This window comes from Ambystoma mexicanum, chromosome 8 (genome assembly GCF_040938575.1).
Source record: "Ambystoma mexicanum isolate Mex_15411 chromosome 8, UKY_AmexF1_1, whole genome shotgun sequence".
NCBI classification, from domain to species: Eukaryota; Metazoa; Chordata; class Amphibia; order Caudata; family Ambystomatidae; genus Ambystoma; species Ambystoma mexicanum.
In genome coordinates, this window is record NC_090929.1 from 1,139,575,772 (window position 1) to 1,139,601,925 (window position 26,154).

Sequence of the window (26,154 nt, forward strand, 5' to 3'; positions counted from 1 at the left end):
TAAATAGTAAAATTTGGCTTGCATATTTAAGATCAAAAATCAAATATTATTATCGACTGAAGGCATCATCATTCCTTAGCATAGTTATTCTCTTAAACGTGCCACTTCTAATGCTCAGGAGGTCTAATAATGGCCCCTTGGTAGTAATTTCCTTATCATACCCCATAACCTGAAAAGGGAAAAGTGTACTCTTCCATTCTCAGTATTAAGGCAATATGGCCAAAATGAATCTGATTTTATAGATTCATAACAATGTACAAATCTACCTAGAATTGACATAATGGAAGATCCTAATCCTAAACACTCGGTAAACAAGTGTTTAGCAGTCTCCAACGAGAACTTACTTTTACAAATACGACATATTAGTTTGTGGTGCAGAATATAATACCTAGCCCCGTATATAGTTAATAACAGTAATTGATTAATCCTTAATTTCATTAGGAATGTTCTAAGAGCAGGGGGCTCAGGGAACATATAATGTACCTTTGTGCCTTGAGCTATACATGTGTTACATTTCCCACTTCCGCATGGGATCTGAGACTATAAAGGTGTTCATAATTCTCTGTCCAGTCCCACTGTTGTAATTTCTTTTTGAGTATCTGCTTCAAGGTAGCGAGACAGGTGCCCTGCCTAAAATCAGGAATCCAAGCAATCTTTTCAAAACATTTTGCCATACAATTAGCAAAATCATTTTCTTTACGTTTCCACACAGAACCTGTTGTGGAAGCCAGTAATGAAAATAATTCACATATCAGGTTGATATTCTTTTTCAAATACAACATTCCCTGCCTTTTTAAGGCCTGCCCTTTTAAAGATGTTAGGCCAAGCTCAAGCCTAATGTACTCGATAGGCATAGATTGTGGTAGACCAAGGATCCTTTTCCAAAAATATTCTTCGATTCTGTCCAACCATCGCAGGTCCGCCATAGCCAATGCATCAAGGCCATAGAGCACCATCGTACTTAGGCATTGAGTATATATTGTAATTACCCCTTCCAGGGAATAACCCGCAGTCTGGTTAGTGAATTTACTAATTAAATTTGCAAGGCATTTAGCCTTAAGCCTTTTAGTTTCCTTTATGTTCCTATATTTATAAACAGTTTGTTCATCACTGTATACTCGACCAGTTTCTCTAACATTGCCTTTACTCCACAGAACATGTAATTTAAAAGTACAAGTTCATCAGGGTACAGCATACATGATACAGAATGGTCCCCCCTTTAAGACAGCAACCGATGGTCTGGTTGAATATCAATGGTAGGTACACCATACAGCTTCTCCCGACAAACCCTGTCAAAGGCCACCCTGAAATCCACAAAAATTTAATACAAGGAAGACCTCCCGGGAGCCAAGGCCTGCCTATAGAGACGTGTCCATCACTCTAATATTATGAGATGTATAACATCCTGGCCGAAACCCAGTCTGGGCAAAGCTCTGAATATTTGCTTTGTCTACCCAGCGCTGAAGCGTATCCAGTACAAAAGATGCAAAAATGTTCCTGGTGTAGTCTAAAAGGGAGAAAAGCCTGTAATTAACCAGCAAACTACGCTCACCCTTTTTAGACAGGCACCAATAGCGCCTGTTGCCATGGTCTTGGAATTCTCTGAGAAGAGCACACTCTATCGAAAAGTATCTTCATCAATGATGCCCATTTCCTAAGATTCAATTTGAGGACAGCATTGGCAAGACCATTCAGACAGGGAGCCCTTGAATTATTCAATTTCATTCTTTTTCTCTGAATTTCAACCTTTCGGATATCCAAATGCCAGCCCGGAAGCAGATACCCAGGAGGCAAAAGAGGTTCCCTTATTCCGTTAACCCTTATTATGAACTCAAGCCATTCTCTTTCCTGTATCGGCTTGAGGGTCTTCTCCTTGTTCATAACCTTGGCTTTGTTCAGATGTGTCCAAATTTCCATAGTATTTCCCTTACTCAAAACATCAATCATGTCTTGCCATCGCCTATTTTTTACTGAGGATTTCCATCATTTTTGCCATCCTCTATATCTATTCTTTATGTGTTTTAGCATAACAAATGTATTTTCCTTTGAGTGTGTTAGGCCAATCTCCCTTCTAATTTCCTTTCGCATAGTGCGCTTAGTGTCTCTAACAAACTGATCATATTTATTATTAGATTTAGCACTGATCATAACATGTCTATAAGGACATTTACCAGTCGCAGTAACTAAATTCTTAAACCATTCTTCAATTTGGTTGCCACTTAGAGTCCAGAGATATTCACAATGTTGAGAGAATCAACTATTCTCCCAATTTTGCCAAGGTTCCTGCTGGTCCATCTTATAGTATTTCCTGACTAGTTAGTCTGAAGTCTCGAACACCCCAACTGGTCTCCCTGCATTTTTGAGTTATCCTACAGACCAAGAGTCAGGGTTAAAACATTTTGATCACTGTAGCCAACAGCATTAACTCCAAGCTCACGGGTCGCCACTAAACTGCCATTATTTCCAAATATATACTCTAACGTGGCCCTAGAGTTATGGCGTCCAATTTGTATTGACCAGGAACATCCCCAACAGTTCGACCCTTTAACATATTAAGGTCCCATTGTCTAAAATAACTGACCAGTCGTTTCCCTCTAAGATTGCCACCCCCATGCAGCATTAGCTTCGGGGAGTAACATTACAGTAATTAAAGCACTCCAGGGGATCGCTACACTGTGTATTTAAATCTCCACACTGTGAAACAAAACCATCATCACCATATACATTGAGGTTTTCTGCCATAAGCCCCCTCCAGTCTGTGGAGGAATGCCTCAGTGGTTTTAAGACTGGGAGGGAGGTATTCAATAATAATCAGCATCGCAATGCTGTCTTTACCTGTGTTTGTCCTTATCTCTACTCCCAATCCATATCCCCCATCAGTAGTTTGCCAGGTTGCCCCGGAACTCAGCCTGTGGCTAACACCAATAACCAGGCCTCCAAATGGCCTACCTTTGGGGCCTTTCTTGGCCAACATGTGATAAAGGTGGTATCCCTCTATATAGACTTGCCTATCCAGCCAGGTTTCCTGTAGCATTATCACATCATAGCCAATTAATACATGCATAGATCCCCCTATATGGAATAGATGCCTATGCCCCTGTGTATTCCAACTAATCACCTTGATGGGTCAATTACTGACTGAAAGGGGATGACATTCGCAATATGGGGTCCACAGGGGACCACATGTATCGGCTCTTGGCCCCAAGACACATTATAATCCGGGATTGTCCCTACCCAACCTTTGCCAATGCATGCAGCCCATTCCTGCCGTGCTCCAAATGTCCTCACTATATTATATACTCCCGGCACATCCAGATTCCACCTTGCAGCAGATCCCATTATCTGACCACGTACCCATAGTTTCAACCCCATACCTTCTAGAGCATCAACGTTGGTGCACAACAAAGCTGCCACCGCAGTGCTAGCCACTTGCAACAATACCCAGTTGGAGATGCTGTCCCACTTCGGTAGTGCCAATTCAACTATGTTATGTCATGTTATATTATTTTGCACTTATATAGCGCCTTATATACCATTGGTATGGTCTGAAGGCGCTGGTAGGTTGAACACCCTTGGGAACCGAAGTTCAGGTCAGTAGAGAGAGTAGGGAGAGTCAAAAGATGCGTGTGAGCAACGAGTATGTGTGCAGCACGTGCGGTACTCGTGTAATAGCTGCTTCTTATCGGTAGGTATGGTGGTCGAGAGATCAGGAGAATGTGTTCGTTCTGGCAGGATTTATCCGGAACGGATGTGGCTGCGTTAGGCCTGAGGAAAACACCTGGCTGGGGGTGTGAGACCAGCAGTGTTTACATAGAATGATCTGGGGTAAGCGGCAGATGTTCGTATGAGAACAGTTATACCGAATGGTGTCATAGTATCTCTGTGTTCTAGTTGAGTGGTGATGTAAAGGAGAGAGTAAGGGTGGTGGTGTGATATGATGGGTTATATGCTGTTTTAATGTGCAAACTTCTAAATGCAACTTTCCCAGAGAGGGTACTGGGCGAACTTCTAAATTCTATTTTCCACAGAGAGGCTATTGGGCACACTTCCAAATTCAATTTACCAGGGAGGCTACTGAGCAGAGGGCTATTGGGTGCACCTCTAGGTGCAATTTTCACAGAGCGTCTATTGGGCACACTTCCAAACTCAACTTTCCAGAGAGGCTATTGGGCAAACTTCCAAATGCAACCTTCCCAAGTGTCTATTGGATACACTTCTATAATCAACTTTCACAGATGATATTGGGAGCACTCCTAAATGCAACTTTCACAGCGTGGCTATTGGGCACACTTCTAAATGCAGGTTTCACAGAGAAATTGGGCCCATATCTAAATTCAAATTTTCCACAGAGAGGCTACTGGGTGCACTATTAAAATCAATTTTCCAGAGAGGCTATTGGGCACACTTCTAAATGTAACTCTCACAGAGGCTATTGGGTACACTTCTAAATTCAATTTTCAAGAGAGGCTATTGGGCAAACTTCTAAATGCAACCTTCCCGAGTGTCTATTGGATACACTTCTATAATCAACTTTCACAGATGTTATTGAGAGCACTTCTAAATGCAACTTCCACAGCGTGGCTATTGGGCACACTTCTAAATGCAGCTTTCACAGAGTAAATGAGACCCATATCTAAATTCAATTTTCCGCAGAGAGGCTACTGGGCGCACTATTAAAATCAATTTTCCAGAGAGGCTATTGGGAACACTTCTAAATTCAATTTACCAGAGAGGATATTGGGTACACTTCTAAATGTAACTCTCACAGAGGCTATTGGGCACACTCCCAAATGCAATTTTCACAGAGCGTCTACTGGGCACACTCCCAAATGCAATTTTCACAGAGAGTCTACTGGGCACATTTCCAAATTCAATTTTCCAGAGAGGCCATTGGGCACACTTCCAAATGTAACTCTCACATAGGCTATTGGGTACACTTCCAAATTTCACAGAGGGGTTATTGGGCACACTTCTAAATGCAACTTTCCAGAGTGTCTATTGGGCACACTTCTAAATGCAGTTTTCAACAGAGGATCTTGGGCACATTTCTAAATTCCATTTACCAGAGATGCTATTGGGCACATTTCAAAATTCACGGAGAAGCTATAGGGCACACTTTCTAAATGCAACTTTCACATGCTAACATTCACAGTTCCATCTAAGAGTGGACATGCTAACATTCACAGTTCTATTTAAGAGTGGGCATGCTAACATTCACAGTTCCATCTAAGAGTGGACATGCTAACATTCACAGTTCCATCTAAGAGTGGACATGCTAACATTCACAGTTTTATTTAAGAGTGGGTATGCTAACATTATGGCAGTCTACGTTATTTGGAGTTCAGATAGAGTGGCATGGGCTTTCTGGAGCGGAGTGATTGCTCTACTCCCCACCCATACCACACTCACGGTTTTGGTGGTGTCTGTTAGTTGCTGGCTTCGTTGGCTTCCCCTGCGGACACCTGCAGACACATCTTGGAGCAGCCCTTTGCCTCGAGGCCCTTAGCCGCAGGGGCTACCGGGCAGGGGCTGCCCTGGCCTGTTTCTTATGAGGGTGTAATGGGCCAATCAGGGCTGGCGGGAGGCGGGATAAAGGCACCAGGAAGCGGCCCGGTGGGGAGGGGGAGCTGCTTGCCCAGAGGGGTCTGAGGGCCGGATGCACTCACCTCTGCAGCTTCAGGAATGGAAGCGGCACGGGGTGCTGTGCAGGGTGCTAGGCACAAGCCACACGGGAAAAGCACCAATCAGGGCAGGGTGGGCGGGATGGGAGGCGGGAGGGAGATACAAACCAGGAAGAGGGATCGGGGCCTATGGGCGGACAAAGGGGGGCTGGGGCTCGGATTTTCGGCCAATTTGGATGGGGGACCAGGCCCAGAGGGGTCTGAGGGCCGGATGCACTCACCTCTGCACCTTCAGGAATGGAAGCGGCACGGGGGGCTGTGCAGGGTGCTAGGCACAAGCCACACGGGGAAAAGCACCAATCAGGGCAGGGTGGGCGGGAGGGAGATACAAACCAGGAAGAGGGATCGGGGCCTGTGGGCGGACAAAGGGGGGCTGGGGGCTCGGATTTTTGGCCAATTTGGATGGGGGACCAGGCCCAGAGGGGTCTGGGGACCGGATGCACTTACCTCTGCAGTTTCAGAAATGGAAGCGGCACGGGGGCTGTGCAGGGTGCTAGGCACAAGCCACACGGGAAAAGCACCAATCAGGGCAGGGTGGGCGGGATGGGAGGCGGTAGGGAGATACAAACCAGGAAGAGGAATCGGGGCCTGTGGGCGGACAAAGGGGGACTGGGGGCTCGGATTTTTGGCCAATTTGGATGGGGGACCAGGCCCAGAAGGGTCTGAGGGCCGGATGCACTCACCTCTGCAGCTTCAGGAATGGAAGCGGCACGGGGGGCTGTGCAGGGTGCTAGGCACAAGCCACACGGGGATAAGCACCAATCAGGGCAGGGTGGGCGGGATGGGAGGCGGGAGGGAGATACAAACCAGGAAGAGGGATAGGGGCCTTTGGGCGGACAAAGGGGGGCTGGGGGCTCAGATCTTTGGCCAATTTGGATGGGGGACCAGGCCCAGAGGGGTCTGAGGGCCAGATGCACTCACCTCTGCAGCTTCAGGAATGGAAGCAGCGCGGGGGGCTGTGCAGGGTGCTAGGCACAAGCCACATGGGGAAAAGCACCAATCAGGGCAGGGTGGGCGGGATGGGAGGCGGGAGGGAGATACAAACCAGGAAGAGGGATCGGGGCCTGTGGGCGGACAAAGGGGGGCTGTGGGATTGGATTTTTGGCCAATTTAGATGGGGGACCAAGCCCAGAGGGGTCTGAGGGCCGGATGCACTCACCTCTGCAGCTTATCAATCAGTGACTGGTAAGGGCTGGGCCTAACCTCTAAATGACAAAACTATGTCTGCTGATGTCATTGTGGTCAACTGCGGCACTGTGGCCCACAACCACAACAAAGTTGACCTATTCAGAAAGGGGCTGCTTGCAGTAGGCTGCTTTTCTTCTAGCTTAACCATACAACCAGGCCTAACCATTTCAGTTTCCTTATTGTATCGGTTTGAAATCACTTTTGGACCAGACTCCACAAGCATTGCAGCGTTCAACTCAGGTAAAACATCAACCTTATTGGGCAAATCTTGTGCAAACAACACTCTGGACATTGGCCTGTCTTTCAGAACACCATCCCTACCCAACCTTCCACTACCCATTTCCACTGCAGTGACAACCAATGATGTCTCGGGAGGATAGCTCAGCGGCAACGTGCTCGCCTTGGAAGCAAGACGACACAGAGCAACACACGTTCGATCCCCGGGTCCGCACTTAGAAACCTCTGGGTATTAAGCACGTTATAAATAACCAATCATATCATATCATATATTGCTGGCTTGAGGGCTTTGCCACCTTTATCCCGGGCCATAAAAGGCCTTTGTTCGGCCGCCACCCTGGCCTTACTAGTTTGAACCCTCCGAGTGGGCTTAAGGAGGGTTCACCTATTCATAGGTCCGTGTAGTATTACCATTCTTTTAGTCCCATCAATCAAAGTATGAGAATGAGATGCTTTTTTTATGATATATAATATGATATGACATTTATAACGTGCCTATACACAAGTGTTTCAAGGCGCAACGAGGCAAGGGAGGGGGATCAGAGGGAAGACAGACAAAGATCTTACTATGCCAGGTGTCATTCAGATCGCGCAAGTGCAGGGGAAGGGGGGATGAAAAGTGCGGGGGGGTTGGGGGGGAAGTGCAGTACATGGGATAATCAAATAATAACATAAAATAAATAAGAATGGCCAGCTGGTGGCAAGTGCAGGGTGAGTGCAGACATAAGTGCTGGTTAGGGGACTGTAGGGATACAGACAACAGTCCCCAGGTGCAGGGGTTGACAGGGAGGCAGCGCAAGCATGCAACTGGCAGGACTTGGCCCGAGATCAGATGGGTGGCCAGGTAACCCGTGCAATCTCATTATCAGCCAGGACTTCAGCAGGGGAGAGGGGGAGAGAAAGCAGAAGCAAAGAGGAAGGTTTTTAGGAGCTTCTGGAACCAAAGGTGGTTCTCCTCAAGTTTCAGGGAGGCGGGGAGGCTGTTCCAGAGGGAAGCCCCTGCCAAAGAGAGAGATCTACTACCAACTTGTTGCTTGGAGAAGCAACTGACCCTGAGGGAGTTGGAGGCAGATGAGCGAAGAGTTCGAGAGGGAAGATATTTAGGAAGAGAGAGTTGAAGGTATTGAGGCCCTAGGCACCAGAAGGCCTTGTGGACGATGCAGAGGGTTTTGAACTTAATCCTCGCAGCCACTGGGAGCCAGTGCAGAGATTTCAGTCCTGGAGAGATATGATCCGTGGGCTTGAGGCCAAGGACAAGTCTCGCAGTCCTTTTCTGGATGAGTTGCAGAGGGCCTAGAGTGGAAGCAGGCAGATTTAGAAAGCGGCTGTTGCAATAGCCCAGCCTGGAGAGAACCAGGGCTCTGGAGACAGTGAGCTTCTGGGGGAAGGAGAGGAAAGGAAGAATACCTCTGAGGAGGTGCAGCTGGTAGTGTGACTTCTTAGAGACGTCAGAGATGTGAGTTGAGAAAGAGAGTGTGGAGTCGAATATGACCCCCAGGTTTTTAGCCTTGCAGGTGGGAGCAGGAAGTGGGCCAAGAGAGGCCAGCCAGAGAGCTACAGGAAAGGAGGGAGTGGGTGTGCCGATGAGGAGAATCTCAGTCTTACTGGCATTAAGGCAGAGGTCATTGGCGGCACACCACTCCTGTATAGCAGGCAGACAGTCAGTGATGAGGGACGGGGAAGAGTTGGCCAAACCTAGCCTGAAAATGAGCTGAGCGTCATCCGCATAGCACTGAAAGTTGGGGCAGAGAGTGGCAATGCGGTGGGCAAGGAGTGCCGGGTATTGGTTCAACAGCCAGGGAGAGAGGTTAGACGCCTGGGGGACACCACAGGTAGATATAAAGATAGCAGAGGAAGGACCCAAGTTGAACCTGGGAGGGTTGGTCAGAGAGGAAGGAAGTCAGCCACGCCAGGGCCTGACCGGTGATACCTAGGTTATCACGGCGACACTTTAGCAGGGTGGCCTGGTTGACACTGTCAAAGGCAGAAGAGAGATCAAGCAAGATGAGGACACAGGGGGTGTTAGAGTCAAGGTTTGAGAGCAGGTCTTCATGAATGTTCAGGAGGGCAGTTTCCGTGCTTCTGGCAGCTCTGAAGCCAGACTGATGGTCATGGAGACAATCAACAGATTCAGTGTGGACATTGAGCTGGGAGATGGCCAGTTTCTCCAGGAGCTTGCCCAGAAAGGGGGTGATGGAGATTGGGTGATAGTTAGCCGGGCAGGAGGGGTCAGCAGAGGGTTTCTTGAGAAGAGGGTGCACAAGGGAGTGCTTCAGGTGGGATGGGAAGACTCAAATGGCGAAGGAGTGGTTGCAGAAGTCAGCCAGGGCAGGAGCCAGGGAGTCGATGTGGTCCTTGATGGTTTTGGAGGAACAGTGGTGAACTTGTTTTGACAAGACTTTCATAGATTGGACTGGTCTAGAAACTTTGTCTGCGGAGAACAGGGGAAAGGCAGAGAAGGAGGGAGGAGAGGTGGCTGCAGAAGGGCTAGAGGGAGGGAGGGGAGAGAACAGAGTGAGGACAGGATGTCCTGAGTTTTAGAGATGAAGTGAGAAGCCATGGCCATGCAAAGGGACTGGGAGGGGACAGGAGGAGACTGGCAGGATTGGCCAGTTCCTTGCAGATTTTAAAGAGTTCAGCCGAGTTGTTAGAAGCCGCAGAGATGCGGGCTTGGATATGAGCTCTCTTCTTGGTGAGGACAGAGAGCCGGTATTGCCTTTGGAACAGGCGGCAGGCAAGTTTGTCAGAGGATGTGCATAAAGCAAGCAATTTCCTCTCAGCCACCCTACACTTGCGTTTAATGGTGGCAAGTCTGGAGTCGTACCAGGAGTTTCACTTGGCTTTGGGCTTCAGGTGGATTCTCATGACAGGGACAAGGATATCAAGAGTATCAGATATAGCAGAGTGGAGCGTGGAGAGGGCTGTGTCAGGGTTAGAGTCAGCCAGAGGGGGAAGAGGGGCTGAGAAAGTGGCAGCAAGAGCCTCAACTGATACGCGCTTCATGGGTCGGATGACAGAGAAGGTGGGTGGCAATGATGGAGTTGGCTTGGCCTGTGGGGTAGAGAGGATGAGATGGGAGGAGAGGAGAAAGTGAGTCAGGCCAGAGAGGGGGAATAGTGAATGAAAGAGAGTCGCAGAGGTTGCGAAAGAGTCCAGAGGGAGGACAGGGGGCATCCTGGTGGATGTTGAATTCTCCAAGAAGGAGGAGTTGAGTGGTCGAGGCCAAGTGGGAAGAGGAGAGGTCCACCCACTCAGACAGGAAGGAGGAGATCTGACCATGTGGCTGATAGATGGTAGCCACAATAAGGGAGTGGCTGGGGGAGAGAGAGAGTCTGCAGACGAGGCATTCAAAAGAGGAGTAGACCTGCGTAGGGATGACAGAGGCAGGAATCCACTTGGGGAAGATCAGGGCTACACCCCCTCTGGAGCGATTGAACCTGGGTGCAGAGAGGATTTTGTAGCTGTCAGGGTAGGAGCGTTGCAAAGCTAGTCATGATCCAAGTCTCAGTGAGACCAAGGACATCAAGGTCAATTTCTTCCAGAAGGCGGCAGATGTCAGAGGAATGTTGGACAGCTGAGCGACAATTAAGAGTGGCAATGTGGAGAAGGTTGCCGTTCTTGAATGACTTCCGGGGAGGGGTTCAGATCAGAGGAACACCCTGCGGAGGTGTAGAGGGTGCCCAAGGGGGGGGCAGAGAGGGAAGGAGAGGGAAAGGTAGCCGAAGAGGAGGCTGCAGGGGCAGGCAAGGAAGCCATGGAGGGGACAGCAGGAGAAGAAAGGAAATTGATGAGGTGCTGGAAGCGCCTGTCAAAGAAGTGAAGGTTGGCCTGAGGGCCTTGGACCAGGACGGTCCCATTCGAGTAAACATTAATGATGACCTTGGAGGAATGGAAGGAGGCCAGGAGGGCATCCCACCGGGTGCCACCATTAATGGGAGAAGAAGAGAAAGGAGAGAGCACAGAGACCATAGGTCTGGTGAAGGGACGACAAAGAGGATGTCGGTGAGAGTTTCTTTGGAGGAGTCACTGGTATAGGCGTCAGCGATAGGGAGGCCTGGTTTGGAGACAAGGATGTCCTTTTTAAACTTCTTCCTACCAGATGTAGTAAGGAGGGCAGGATAGTCAATATAGAAGCAGTTAGAGAAGATATAAGAGACAGAGAGCATCATAGAGTGGGTGGGGAGAGGAGAGATGTGGAAGGAAGAGGGAAGGGGAGCACTAGGGAAGCGTGCAGGCAGACGAGACAGTGGGAGGCAAGGCAGTTGAGCAATAGGACAAGATGACGACACACTGGATTAAAGAATTATCACCTATGTTTGAGAATCCTGAATAGAGGGAGAAAGGCCTAGGTTTCACAATACAATTTTCTAAATACTGATACAGTGCAGAATGTAGGCAACATTGCTTTAGTGGGTACACCCACTCCAACACCTTTTATCATACTTGATTTCCTGGGATCATTCCCGAAGGGCAGAGTGGTGTTGGGGGGAACTTTAATCCTCTCTTTGTCTCCAGTCATTATTACATCCGGTATTTTATCAGGAGTTGAAAACGCAAATCTGTCCATCAACGATATTTCCATGCATAAAGCCTCTAATGCATCATCTTCATTAGCTGCAGCTGTGTTGCAGAATTTTGCGACCTCCAAGTATTTTCGGACTCCTGCAGAGATATATAGGCATGTTTCCCCTCCAACTCTTCCACAGCACATTACACTTTTCCATTTTCAGGCTCCCCAAGCATATCTTTTAATTGAGTGTCCAATTTCAGGGTATAAAGATTTAAGTTAACCTCACTCATCTGCTTCATCTCGGGAGACCTTATACCAAGTGCTTTGACAACCACAGCCAAGGATTGTTGAATGTTCCTTTGGTTGGTTACCAGTTTGGTACAGATACTTAAAACAGACTCCAGTCTCTCTGTGATGGCTTTAAGTTCAAAATTTAAAAAATCTTCCATCTTTTGTTTAGGCTCAGCCCACTCAGATGAGTTCCCAAAATTATCATTCCAAGCAGTACCCCTAGGCGCAGTATTACATTTCAAGCGATCAAAATCAGGACTAGATGAGAGATTGCCTGATAAGACTGAACCGTTTAATTGGTTAGCAACCCCAATGGAGTTCCGCTGCAAAGATCTACATAAGTTTAGTAAAGAGCTGTTGTTATCCAATGAGTGGATCCATATTCGTGGATTGGACTTCCTTATTCCTAAAATGCTGTGTATTTTTGGATTGACTCCTAGGCATGCTTGGCACCATACTTGGTACGAAATGCGCATGCTGCGCAGATGGCAGTCCAGAACAAGACGTGATATTAACCTCTTTATCCTACATTTACAAGCTCCTTACTTATCCCAGAAAAGAAGCTTGTAATATTAGTTTGAGTAGCACAAGGGTCCTTCTTCCCCCTTTTCTCTTGGGTATCTCCTCTACCAATCTACGGGAAGGCCCAGGACTCCGCTGGCATTTACCTTTCTGCACCAAGTCACTCCGTAATCCTACCCGACCACAAGGTTTTCATTTCATGATATAAGTAGCGCAACGTCGGGGCAATTATTAGTTAACTGTGTAACTGGATTTGTAGTATCGTAAAATCAACTCCTACCCAATATACTGTTGGTTAGAGAATAATCGAAAAGTAGCAATATAAAAGTCACAAATCTTCACATTCCATTGAACATACTTGTTAATGTAGACCTGCTTGCACAAACAGCAGTGTCATTTCTCCACCAGTTAACTCCATTAACAAGTGACCGTTATCAGCACACATTCAACTCAATGTTAACCAGTGTACAGACAGTAAGAGAATAATTTCCACTCACCGAACCTCCCCTTAGGTTGAAGATCTTGAGGTACTCAATCCAAATTCCGTGGAGTGTGGCTGCACTGTGCACCCTGCACACGGTCACAGGGTCACTCTGCCACACTCTGTTGTGGTTCCCCTGGGGTTGTGATATTATATACTGTCTCTCACGGCTTCAAGTCGGCAGCACTTAGAAGCAAGTGAAACAGTAGAAAGACTTCGGCTGCACATGGTCACTCTGCCACCCTCTGTCACGGCTCAACTGCGGTTGTAACATTATATACTGTCTCTCACAGCTTCAAGCAAGCAGCACGTAGAAGCGAGTGGAATGGTAGAAAGACTTCAGCTGCACACAGTCACAGGGTCACTCTGCCACACTCTGCCGTGGCTCTGCCGGTGTTGTAATATTATATAATGTCTCTCACAGCTCCAATCCGGCAGCACGTAGAAGCGAGTGAAACAGTAGAAAGAGTTCGGCTGCACATGGTCACAGGGTCACTCTGCCACACTCTGCCACAGCTCCCCGGGGTTGCAATATTATATACTGTGTCTCACAGCTCCAATCCGGCAGCACGTAGAAGCGAGTGAAACAGTAGAAAGAGTTCGGCTGCACACGGTCACAGGGTCACTCTGCCACACTCTGCCGTGGCTCTGCCGGTGTTGTAATATTATATAATGTCTCTCACAGCTCCAATCCGGCAGCACGTAGAAGCGAGTGAAACAGTAGAAAGAGTTCGGCTGCACATGGTCACAGGGTCACTCTGCCACACTCTGCCACAGCTCCCCGGGGTTGCAATATTATATACTGTGTCTCACAGCTCCAATCCGGCAGCACGTAGAAGCGAGTGAAACAGTAGAAAGATTTTGGCTGCACACGGTCACAGGGTCACTCTGCCACACTATGCCATGACTGAACTTAAGTCATATTAAGTTCAAATGGAGACTTTCTTCTTTTGCGAGAAAGCAGACAAGTAATGAACCGACCTTCTTTGAGTTTGTTCAACTATGAAATGAAGTAAGTCAGGCTGTCTTTGTTAGTCAGGCAAAATTGATTATTAACTGCCCATTACACATCTTGGGCATGGTTTACAAAGCGATTTTCAATGGGTTTTTCCCTTTGAAAAACTATTTTTTAAATAAGTCCTCTTATCTCTTGTAAATCCGTCACCACACATGGGTAAAATGCCTTAATCAACATTTCAAATGTGCCTTCACGGAAATGGAGCTTGTGACTGAACTAGCCTCTTAAACATCCACAATGCCATTTACCAGACATCTTCATCAGCCCGACCAAACAAAAAAGTATATTCATTCATCTACAAAATGTATCTAGTCAATGAAAACTCATTTGACAAGCCCAACTTTTGAACCCCTGGGCTCTATTACATAAATCACAAACAGACCGATCCAATACCAATGCAGAGTGAAACCACCTAACATTACTTTATAAAACTCCTTTCAGTCTCGCACTAAATATGGCTGCTATGCACCCACTCCCACGCACAATGCCAGCCTTATCTCCCAACTCTGATGGACTGACCCACTTTGGTTTGTGGTCCCCCAAGTTACAGAAGGACATATCTTATTTTCGCATTAAGTACTAAGAGAAGCACATCTTAACTTATCCTGTTAAAACATTAGATTCCTGCCGTTCATATTGTACACAAAAGAACAATTTTAATTTATAAAACCTAATGCAGGTGCACGTTTCAACATCCTGTCTGTGGTGGCTGCAAGTGTTGCAGTGCACCACTGGCACCATGAGCACTGCCATTAGCACAAAGAGGTTGCTATTGAATGGAGGTTGCAATTGAACACCTGTCAGCCAATCAGAATGTTCGAAATGCAGTCAATAACTAAAATGCATTTGACTTCAGAAGAAGCCAAGGAAACAATAGAATGCGTTTCTAGGCATTCAAGAAAAAGCAATACAATTTCCCAGCATGCTTTCTTTGAATAAGAGACTTCGATTTAACTCACCCAAGTGGAAGATATAACATGGAGCCATGCTTTCACTTTCATATCGGGCAACCATGGGTCTATGTCATTTTCTCGATTTTTTTAGGTTGCCTAACAAAAAGACTGATTTTTTTGGGCAGATTTTAGACGGCCTACTAAAATTGAAAAAAAAAGACATTCCTTCGCCCCCACCCTCTCCTGTGGGATTACTTCCAAATTGGGGGGTCAAACCCCCCGAACCTCCCTTCCTCAGCCCCCGCCGCCTCCCTCCTCACCCAATTTGCGCCAGATCCCGAGATGTGGGCAGGGCAGGAAGTACCCATTCCCATTGGGTTGTACCCAATGGACGATATTGGGTGCAATTACCACGGTGCAGTTTGCTCCATGGTAATAGAGCCGCAAATGGGCGGTAATGCAACAGATTTACCTCCAGCTGAAAGCTGGTGGTAAAGTGGAGCGACTTAGTTACCGCCCAACTCATAGTTGGGCGAAGCGATAATGCAGCAGTAATAGCGTTACTGCTGCATTTTTACGACTTGGCCCAACTTATGATGAGGTGCTATGTGTTTTCACTGCAGGCTCTATGGAGCTGCACGTTGTTTTTCTCCTTTACGCCCAGCAGGCAACATTTACCAAAAAACCTTTAACATCATCCTATAGTGGTTAGTGGGAAGGTTCTGATTCTTCAGAAACTGTGGCTCAGTGATCTCTTAAGTATGCTGAAAGTTGTTTGGTTGTGTGTAGTCTTGGTTTGGTGAACATATATGATATGTCTGTAGCATGGTCTATATTTTATTTTCTAAAAGCTTATGTTATCATACTAAGAATTGAGAACTTTTCAAAAGGTGATTTGAAACGCAAAAATATGAGTCCTTTCCTTGAGATGTGTATCCGATATCACGTTTATTTTCCGACAACATTTTTTTCTAAGTCATTTCCGATGTCACAATTACTTCGAAAAATAGTCATCGAAATAAATGGGAAGGGGGGTAAAAAGGTTGGTGAGGAAGTTGGTCTATGGGTAAAACAATAGGGGAAGGTGGTATGAGGGGGACTCACCAAAATGTCACCAAAAATGTCAATGTTTTTTTTTCCAAGTAATTCCGACGTCAGAAAGTATTTCGAGAAAAAAACAGTCTGCAAATTAACATAGAACCGTGTATCCTATTGTACCGTAGAACCCAAACAGTAGCAGGTAGCATTGGCTACAGTTTTCCACTTCTGCGTCCAGGGTTATGACTTAATTTACTTGCAAAGACACTGAAGTAAATTAACAATACCGGCAGTCGGAATTGTAAACAAACTGGTAGGCACTTAAATGTATACTCCACTTAACCCCTCTAATCGGTGGAATGAGAGATAAGTGTTTTTTTCAACTTGAATTAAAAAAATGAGCTTGTTTTTGAATGCATGCCAATCTGTCACTTTGTAAATCAGCAAAAGTGTGTGTTTTTGAAGTTACATAACTGAACCTGTTCAGTGGGAAACCGTTTCCTTGTATTTGGCTTCCTGGGAAATAGAGAAATAGTGGATAACCCAAACACATGCAGGCAAACCAGGGGCAGTCTTTTGCAAAAAGGGTTAGCGTGGACATTCTGTTCGTCTCACAACAGCCTCTATTTATAAAGACCTATTGAACATTCTAGCCAATGGTATCAATTCTGGCAAAGGGGAAAAAGAACAGCGCTTGTGTTCGAAGCATTAAAATAGTCTACTTCAAGCCCTTCAGACAGGATGTACAGAAATAATCAACATTGCGTTGACGCAAGAGCAATGAGCAGGAAACATTTAGTGACGCAAAATAAGGGCACTGAATAGTGGGGCTCAGCTCAAGTAGATTCAAGGAGCTCGCTGCCATTGTAGCTGATTACCGGGAACAATGCGAGTGGTAATTTGGTTTAGAAAATAAGTGCTCTTACTGTTGTCGAATTCCTTGGGCGGGAATATCTGTATGAATATAATTTCTGAGAGTTTCTCTCAAAACAAGCCTGAGCCAACTGCGTGGCTGCCAAGCCAACCCCTATCTTCTTTTCCATAGTGAACGGGAGGGAAACGCAAGGTGTCTAATCAGTGTTTGGAACACAAAACTGGAAGTCCGCTTCCACACTGTCTGGTGGTGAATGGTCCCATCGGATGAAGGGGGATGGAGCTAAACATCTCCTTTTGACAAACTATGTGTGGATGGAGGATGACAGTGTCCACCCCGTGAGAGGACTGGAAGCGAAGAAAGTACACATCTACACTAGTGTAACAAGGTGGCAATAGTGGCTGCCTAACAAAAACGGAACTTACCTCAGCAACTAACAATTCACAAATACCATGCTATGTACCGTACTTTCAGAGACGATGGCACGCTCCAGGAAAACAAAAGGGAAAATAATCACAGTGACTGCCTCATATAGGTAATTATCTAGTTTCAGGGTTGCAAATTCTTTGTTTTGTACTTATGATCTCTTTTTCAGAGCCCTCAGTGATATCAGACATAAACCGTTCCCCGGCTTGCACTGAATGTATGCTACACAAAGTGTGCATAACATTCATTGCACCGATTGTGCCCCAGCTCCCATCAGGTGGCCGTGAAAACGCTATTCCCTCATTTGTATGGACAATGGCTCCATAGGAAGGAGGACACGCCCCCTTGCTGAGGTGCGATTGCGATTGCGATTGCAAGATTAAGGGCGGAGCAGTTTACATTACAGATGTGGCCGCTGAAAACCTAAGGTTGTGGATGGGCGGGCTGCCCTGTGAGGCACTCACCAATCTGATCTAAGAGCCAGGGGTCTTTCTCCATTTACCAGACCTATATCCTGATGAGAAATATGATCATCCAACAAAGGGCAGAATTGGCATATTGAAATACCTGGTGGTGCATGTTCCGGTACTCACGCTCCTGATCCATGCAGGACCTTTGAATTCAATAACGGCACCATTACAGGGTTATCATTTCACGCATCTGTTATCAGGATGGTCTAACCACTTAGCAGGCTCATTTCTGGGTAAATAATAACCCATCCACCCTAACATCCAACCTTCAACTCATAGGTTAAACTAACAGCCCACTGGCCACAGCTCTGATGGGCCAATTAATGTTGTTGAGCAAATTTTTTTTATTTTTTTTTATTGTTTGCTTGTTAGGCGCTTACACAGCAAATAAAATACTGTTTCAAAGCACCCACAGAACTAGGGGAGGGAACAAGGGAGAGACACAGTATTTAAAGCAGTGGAGGGAGAGAAGAATGAACCTACTATAGCTTGTGAGTATTCAGAACGTGCAAGTGCAGCAAGGAAGAGGGCGGAGGAGGCAAGTGCTAGGAAGTCCCAGCTCGTGGGTGAGCCACAGATCAAGTGCTTGGAATGTTAAGTGCTACATGGCCTGGGACATGTTAGTTGTAAGTGGGAACTTCCAGGTAGGAGGGTGTGCCAAAGCAAGGGCTGAGGGTGGACAGGAGCTGAGGAGATTAGATGTGGGAGGTCAGGGGCCCCGAGGATGCATAAGGTGCACTGACACCAATCACAGCAACTGTGGGTTTAGCAGAGGAGGGAAGACGGGAAGGAGGAGGTAAAGAGGAAAGTCTTGAGGAGCTTCCAGAATTCAAGAAAGTCCTGCTCAAGGCAAAGAGGTAGGGGAGTCTGTTCCATAGGAGGGAGCCAGCTGAGGATACTGATCGACCACCAACCCTCTGTTTAGCTAAATGCTTTACACACGAAGAGTTGGTGCCAGAGGAACATAGTGGTCTAGAGGGAGAGTATTTAGTAAGATAAAGTTAAAGATAGTGAGGTCCCCGGGCCCAGACAGCCTTGTGGGTGATGCAGAGGGATTAGAATTTAATCTGTGCAGCAACCAGGAGCCAGTAAAGACCTTTTAGGGCAGGAGAGATGCGGTCCCTGGGCATAAGGCCAAGGATAAATCTTGCTGCCCTATTCTGGATTAGCTGGAGGGGTCTCAGAGTGGAAGAAGGTAGATTCAGGAGCAGGCTATTGCAATAGTCAAACCTAGAGAGAGCCAGGGCTCGGGTAACATTGAGCCTCTGGGGGAAAGTGAGAAATGGGAGGATTCCTTTGAGAAGGAAGAGCTGAAAGTGGGAATTCTTGGCAATGTCCTGAGTGTGAGGGAGGAAGGAGAGAGAGGAGTCGAAGATGACTCCAAGGTTTCTGGCTTCAGAAGAAGGATCAGGGGTTGAGCCCAAGGAGGAAGGCCAAAATGAAAGGAAGAAGATGGGAGCAGGGGTCCCAATCGGTAGGATCTCAGTTTTACAGGAGTTGAGGCAGAGATCATTGGAGCTGCAGCAGGACTGGATGGCAGATAGGCAGTCAGGATGATAGAGGGTGCAAAAGGGTCAGCAGGAAGTTTGAAAAAGAGTTGTGTGTCGTATGCATAGCACTGGAAGTTGGAAGAAAAGGAGGAGATAAGGCACGCAAGCTGAGCAAGATGGATGTTTAATAGCCAAGGGGGGAGGATAGAACCCTGGCTGGTGAAGGAAGTAGGAGAGAAGGTGCCAAGGATGACTTGGGAAGAGTGGTCATTTAGGAAGGAAGTCAGCTAGTCCATGGCCCGTTCTGAGATATCAAGGGTATTGTGGAGCCTTTGTATGAAGATGGAAGGGTTGACCGTGTCAATGGCAGAGGAGAGATCGAGAAGGATGAGGACAGCTGGGGAGTTGGGGTCAAGAGAAGCAAGCAGTTCTTCACGGGTGTTCAGAAGAGCAGTTTCCGTGCCTCTGGTTGCTTGGAATCCAGATTGATCGTCGTGGAGGCCACCAACAAGCTTTGTGTGCAGGTTGAGTTGGGGCAATGCTAGCTTCTCCAGCAGCTTCCCCAGGAAGGGGGTGATGGAAAGAGGGTGGCAGTTGGTAGGGCAGGTAGGACAGGTAGGTTTTTTCAGGTCGGGGCGCACAAGGGTGCGCTTGAAGGAGAAGGGGAAGGAACCAGTGGCAAAATAATTATTGCAGAAGTCCACGAATGAGGGGGTAAGAGACCCAATGTTATCCTTGAAGGTCCTGGATGAGCAAGGGTGGTTAGTTGTTTCCAGACATATCTAGCTTTCAGGGATATTAAGCAAAGCTCATGTCTTATGACCGAATTAGGTACGGCCATAGACAAACCCAGCAACTCCTTCCAAAGTTTCCCTTGTATCAAATTCAGGGTAGAACCCATATCATGAGTGGAAAGGTCAAAACCATATGAGATAATGGGTTCAAATTTGGTGAGATAGTAACGCCTTACTTGGAGTAATGAAAATGTGCATACTTTTGCTTCAACATTTTCTGTTGAGCTTTAAGTTTATTGGCCTTATCAGATAAACTAGTTTTCCAGAATTCATGGGTGACCCTATTATTAAGGTTGTACCCAAGATAAGTAACAGCCTTGACCTGTTCCACTTTTTCCTGGCCCATAGTCCAATCATATGTCTGAACCTTAATTCCCCTAGAAAAGACAAGCACCTGAGATTTGGACGCAATGGACAGGAGATTATTAGCAGCAGCATAATGGAAAAACAACTGCATTTTCATCCTGATGCCTCGCGGAGTACGATCTAAAAGAATGAACGCGTCTGCAAAGGCCATTCATTCTATCCTAGTACTCCCCAACCTGGCGGGTGCAATGAAAGGACCCTGCCACAGTCTCTCCACATCACACACGCACAGGTTGAAGAGTATAGGGGCCAATGTACAACCCTGTTTGACCCAAACATAGGAAAACACCTCCTGAGAAAGTGACCCCTCACCTGTCAGTCGGACACGTGTTGTGGTATGGATATGCAAGAGTGCAAGAAGCTGAACAAGCTTACGCAGAATATTCATAGATAACATTTTAGACCATAGCCATGACCTGATGGCACCATCAAATGCACTGCACAAGTCCAGTGAGGCGAGAAAAACCTCCCCTGCACACGTGTTATGTACAAAATGTCTCAAATGAGTTAGTACAGTTGCATGTAAGGTGGTACCCATATCTTTTCTGAAACCAACTTGAAATTCACTCAATAGAGAGTTCCCTTTGGCCACACAATTTAAGTCCCTGAGAAGCAAGATCGAAAATACTTTACTCGTGGCGTCATTGAGCACTATGGGCCCATAATTGTTGGGGTCAAGTGCATCACCCTTGTTGTAAATGGGTACAATTGTGGACTGGACCCAGGTAGCAGGATCAGTGTGGGTCTCAAAGATACGGTTGAACATAGGCTTCAAAAGTTCCGCCCACAAACTAGGATCTTCTTTGAGTACAAATGGGGGAATACCATTTCACTAGTTGCCTTTTAAATTGAATTTTCATCACTAAAGGCCTATGAGACTGCATTGCAGTGCTATATGCTATTGTAATGACACTGTGGTTGCTGATGGCTACTCTGATTGTATATTGGTTGCTAGTCACCCGTATAGAGGCATTCTGGTCTCTCGTTCACCTAGTAACAGCGTTTTGCTCACTAGAGGCCCTTGTAATTGCATTCTGGTTGCTAGTTGCCCTTGTAAATTCATTTTGTACACAAGTGGCCCTCATAACTTCTGTTATTCTGTATTTTGGTAACTTATAGCCAACCTATGCCTGACCCTCATATCTGATACCGGATACTACTCTCCACTCAAATGCTCCTGCCCATATGCACGCCACTCCTTTTCAGTCTATCCCTAACATTTACCAGAATACTTCAGGTACCCATGATCAATGTTCCCTCTAAGCTGTGCGCATGTTCGCTTGCCCAGCTTCTTTCTGGCTGCCGCTCAGAAGATTTTTAGCAGCGCACACAGACAATTAGCTGACATTTTCTTTCTCTTAAAATAAGCACCTAGTCTTGATATTTTGCTAATTTGCATTACATACTATGCACCTAAAACCCCTAACAGCAAAATACAACACAAGAGGTTAAAAAACGAATATGAAAAAACTGCCTCCATGAACAGAAGAATCTAACCAAGATATGCCTGCACACATTAATCAAACTGTTCCCTCCCCACCCATGACTCCTAAACCTGACTCTACCACACATTTACCTTATGAGTACATGAGGATGCTACTGGACAACCTTGGCTCTTCCTCTCTTGGCTCTGCGAAAGGTTAGCAAGCGTGTACCTACTCAACTTGTTTTATGTTTGTTGGAACAGGAATAACGTTCACGCGCCAGAATTTCTGTTGCTCATTGTTCCTTACCAAAAGCGTCACCCACACTATATAATCCAAAAACAAGCTCAAATATCGGATACTGACTGTAGGTAAGCAAGCTACTGGAATGTGTAACCAAATCCCACACTGCCTCTTCTTTGTACGTATGTCACGCAAGTGCTTTGAAGCAGCCCCCTTGTAAGTTAACGCATTATAAATCGCAAATATTAATTTGCCCTCTAAAGATTTTGAAAAGACAAATGTGATGCTCAGCGTCTCCTACTTTAGCATTACTAACATTACCATATAAGTGGAGAGCAACATTGCAATATCATTTACTTAACCTACAAGGGATAATGGGTATGGACTATGCCTGGGATTACTCGTCCATAGTATCAGGGCACTGGATATTCAGACAGGAGAATGCTTTTCACACAATCTGCATCGTTTCTAAGTGTTCAGAGTTCATTTGGGCATAGACCTTCACACATTGTATGGTAACTCACTTCTATACAAAACACTTTCACTGAGCACTTGTGTAACCCTACACAATGATATAAGGGTGGGGATATTGCAAACAATCTTGTATGCACTGCAAAATAATTGTGTACGTGCAGAGTCATGACATTCTTAAAATGCACATCATATGTTGAGGCATTTAAATATGCCTTGCTTGCAAAGTATTGTGGGACTGCAAATATCCCAGTGAGTGTTTACTGCTACAATCCCTCACTTTTTACACTGCTCCATCAACTAGTATTGGAGGCAAGCACTGGGGACGTGGAAGGATATGTGTGGTAGCATCACTCCTTGCGTGTGATAAACAAAGCAGCAAATTTCAAAGACCAAGTCAGACGTTTCGGCTGTACACTGAAGGAAATGTGTAGCGTGTTTGCTAAAGGATCGGAAATTCTAGTACCAATCTAGACAACAGCACCTTCTTTTTCTTTCTATGCTCAACTGCTGAGGGCTTTTCAATATAACCATGTGTTCTGTGTGTGCAGTCTCTAGCACCTCCCTGCATATTACATATGAGGGATCCAAAGTTACAGAAGAAGGCACTAAATCAGTTCTATCTCTGATGAATTGATGCAATTAACTTAAAAGGCATATATGTGTTATTTTCTTCAACACGGCTCCATAATAAACCTCAGTAAGGCTCTTAATTAATTATATCTAAGCTGTGGTGCACAAGAGTGGGCAGAACTATACACATTATTATGTGCCCTGTCATTTCACTCCCTATGCCAGGGGTACAAGCAGGGCTATAATCAGATTTTGCTCCATACTTGGAGTCAAATGATTTTTCAGGGAGTAAAAAAAACGTAATTGCTTTGCCAATAGGGATACTTTCTGCTTATTAAAAGATGTTCTTTCCACATAAAATTCCTTTTGAGATCAGGCATTAATATTATTAGAGTTCCTACCTTCCTATGCCACTGTTCTACTGGTCACTAATTCGAAAAAAATATCAGTGGAGCTTTGTGGGTTGAATCAATGATATGTTTATTGTTTCTCGTTTGTGTTAGGCAGATTTTCCGTTTTAGGGAGTAAAAATGCATGGTGCATATGTCTCTTAGCTCTAAGGCTGGTGTTATCACTACCCACAGGAGAATGTAATGTGGATAGTAAGCAGAGGCACAGGAATGTTGGATCATCATATGGTGCAGTTATTCAGATGCAATTATCATCCTTAAACAAATTATTAGAAGCATGTTCTCCTGGCCCTTGAATTACTTCATTAAAGCGGCACTTGAACTCCTTTCAGCATGTTTTTGACACATTGCTCTTAATTGCCATTAATCCATCAGCAAATGTACTCTGTCTGAGTTTCTTGACAGCCACATCAGTTATGACGAGAGATATTTGAGGGCCACAAACGCCAGGGACATTGTTCGCAGAAGTAACAGGCTGACAAGCCAGCCTTTTCAAGGAGTGAAACCACCTACCCCAACCCACCACCAAGAGCCAACCTACCTAACGGTCAATGAACAATAACGCACCAGCCTTGATAACGCCTTGATAAAGACGCCTTGTGTCGAAGCACGTGTCGGCTGACCATGAGATTATCGCATCAAGAATAAAATTCACTTTTTTGAAAAATCAGAATACAAAGAAACATTTCTTTAAGAATAAATATTGTTTGCACAAGATATCTGGGAACACAACTAAGAGATATGTTTGTTTTGTAATACAAATGAGTGATTTTCCAGTGGCATAAAACATACAGGGCCTTGTTAATACTTGGGGCAGTATCCTGGCGTAAATCCGCCAGAATACCGCCCCAACAAATTACTGTTTCTGCCACTTGGTCCGTAGGAATTTCCGCAGGATTACAACTGGTGGTGGCGGTGTAATTCCCATTCATACTGAGTCCATATTCGGTCCATTGGACTCAATGAGACTTTTTGGCAGAATTACCACAGCATAAATTCCGACGATTTCGGCTTTCAGTTGGAGGATTTACCTCCAGGATTTTCCTGGAGGCAAATCTTCCACTCCAGGCCCATTTTTCTCTGCACAGAAGTACGTTTGCAAGGTACTGTGGCAGATATTGAAGTCTTGGACTAGTTGATGAGTTTTCTGTGTAATCACATATGACTTATTTTAGCCTATGTGTTTTGAAAAAGTGTTGTTAGATTTTTAAAGAATTGCAGTGGCTGGGAAGAGGAAATTCCTTTCCAAACTTTTCTGCAATGGAAGCTCACAAAGTGGCTTACCGCATTAGTCAGTTGCGCACATGGAAAATAATGTGCGCACAACAGCCAACCGGTTCCGCACATAAAGAAAAATAATTAGAGGGAACATTGCCCATGATAAGGTCTTCCCCACCTCCTCTGCCCACTGGAATAGCATCCTATCAAATACTTATCCTCTCGTAAACAACCCTTGCATCGTTCTTCCCATGCCTGTTCAAACTTCATGCACCCTTCTGGTCTACCTGCCAGAGGAAACCCTGTCTTCTTGGCACGCCCTTTACCCTCACTGACCTCTCATTAGGGCTCTTGAATTCCCATCCCATATGTAAGAAGCCTTCCTTTCTGACTAATCGCTCTTACGCTCACCTTCCCCACCTGGCAGTGACAGCCATCACAGAAATCTGGATCACCCCCCAAGACACAACTATACTATCAGTCCTTCACAAAAATTCTACCTCCTCTGAACCACATTGCTTCTCCTATAAAGGTTGTGGTGTGGGTTCCTTGATTAGGCAGCACTTCCACCCTTCTTCCCATTCAAAGTAATCCCCTCTTCTTTAGAAAACCTTGGTATATGACTACTTGCTCGAACACCACAACCCATAATTCATATCTACCAACCTGCTGACACGCTTAAGCTCTTTTCTGCGATTTAGACCCCATCTAAAATCTTCTCCTTATAAAGTTAAAACCATTCTAATGGGAGAGTTCAACCTCATGGACATGAATAATGGCCACCATCTTCACACTGCCAATTCTCTGTCCAACCTCTGGCTGATCACCATCCACAACCATTCATCCCAGATGGGGTCAACTTAACCTCTGCCTCTCTTCAGTATTCCCATCCCTCTATTGACTCTTCCTCCTTTGAGCCATTTATTTTGTACTTTAATGTATACCTTCCATCCACTTGGCGTACTTGTACCTCCTTGATTACCAAGCACAAATTCTGACCTCACTCCATGCGTCCTTAGCTTAATCACATCAAGTCCTCCTTCCTGGTGCTTGCTCCACTCCTCGTTGGCCCCATTAAAAAGGTCTTCTACATTTCATCCTAGATCTATCTCTATCTGCTCAGTCATTCACTACCTCCCTGGTTCCTTACATTGCCTCTTACCTGCCATCCAACAGCTTAGAACTAACATGCACCTCCATCTATGTCATTGTTACGCTCACCTTGCTCCCATAGAGGCGTCGATATGAACTGGAGAGCTGCGGTCTCCACCAATGTGACGCGTAGGGCCGAGATGACGGACTGGACTGGCCCACCTAGCTTCGTTTGCTTGGCCTGATGGTTTGAAAAGATGAGCTCTCCATCCTGCATTGAGCGCAGGGGCGCGTTGATAACCAGTTGCTTCACTGGCTCGAAGGAATTGGTGAGTTCCAGAACAATATTTACTCCTAAAAGTACGTAGTTCGTAAGAGTTCAAATGCCTGACTTTCACTCTTGTCCGATTCCTTGCAGATTGCAGCTTGACCCTAGCGAAGAGT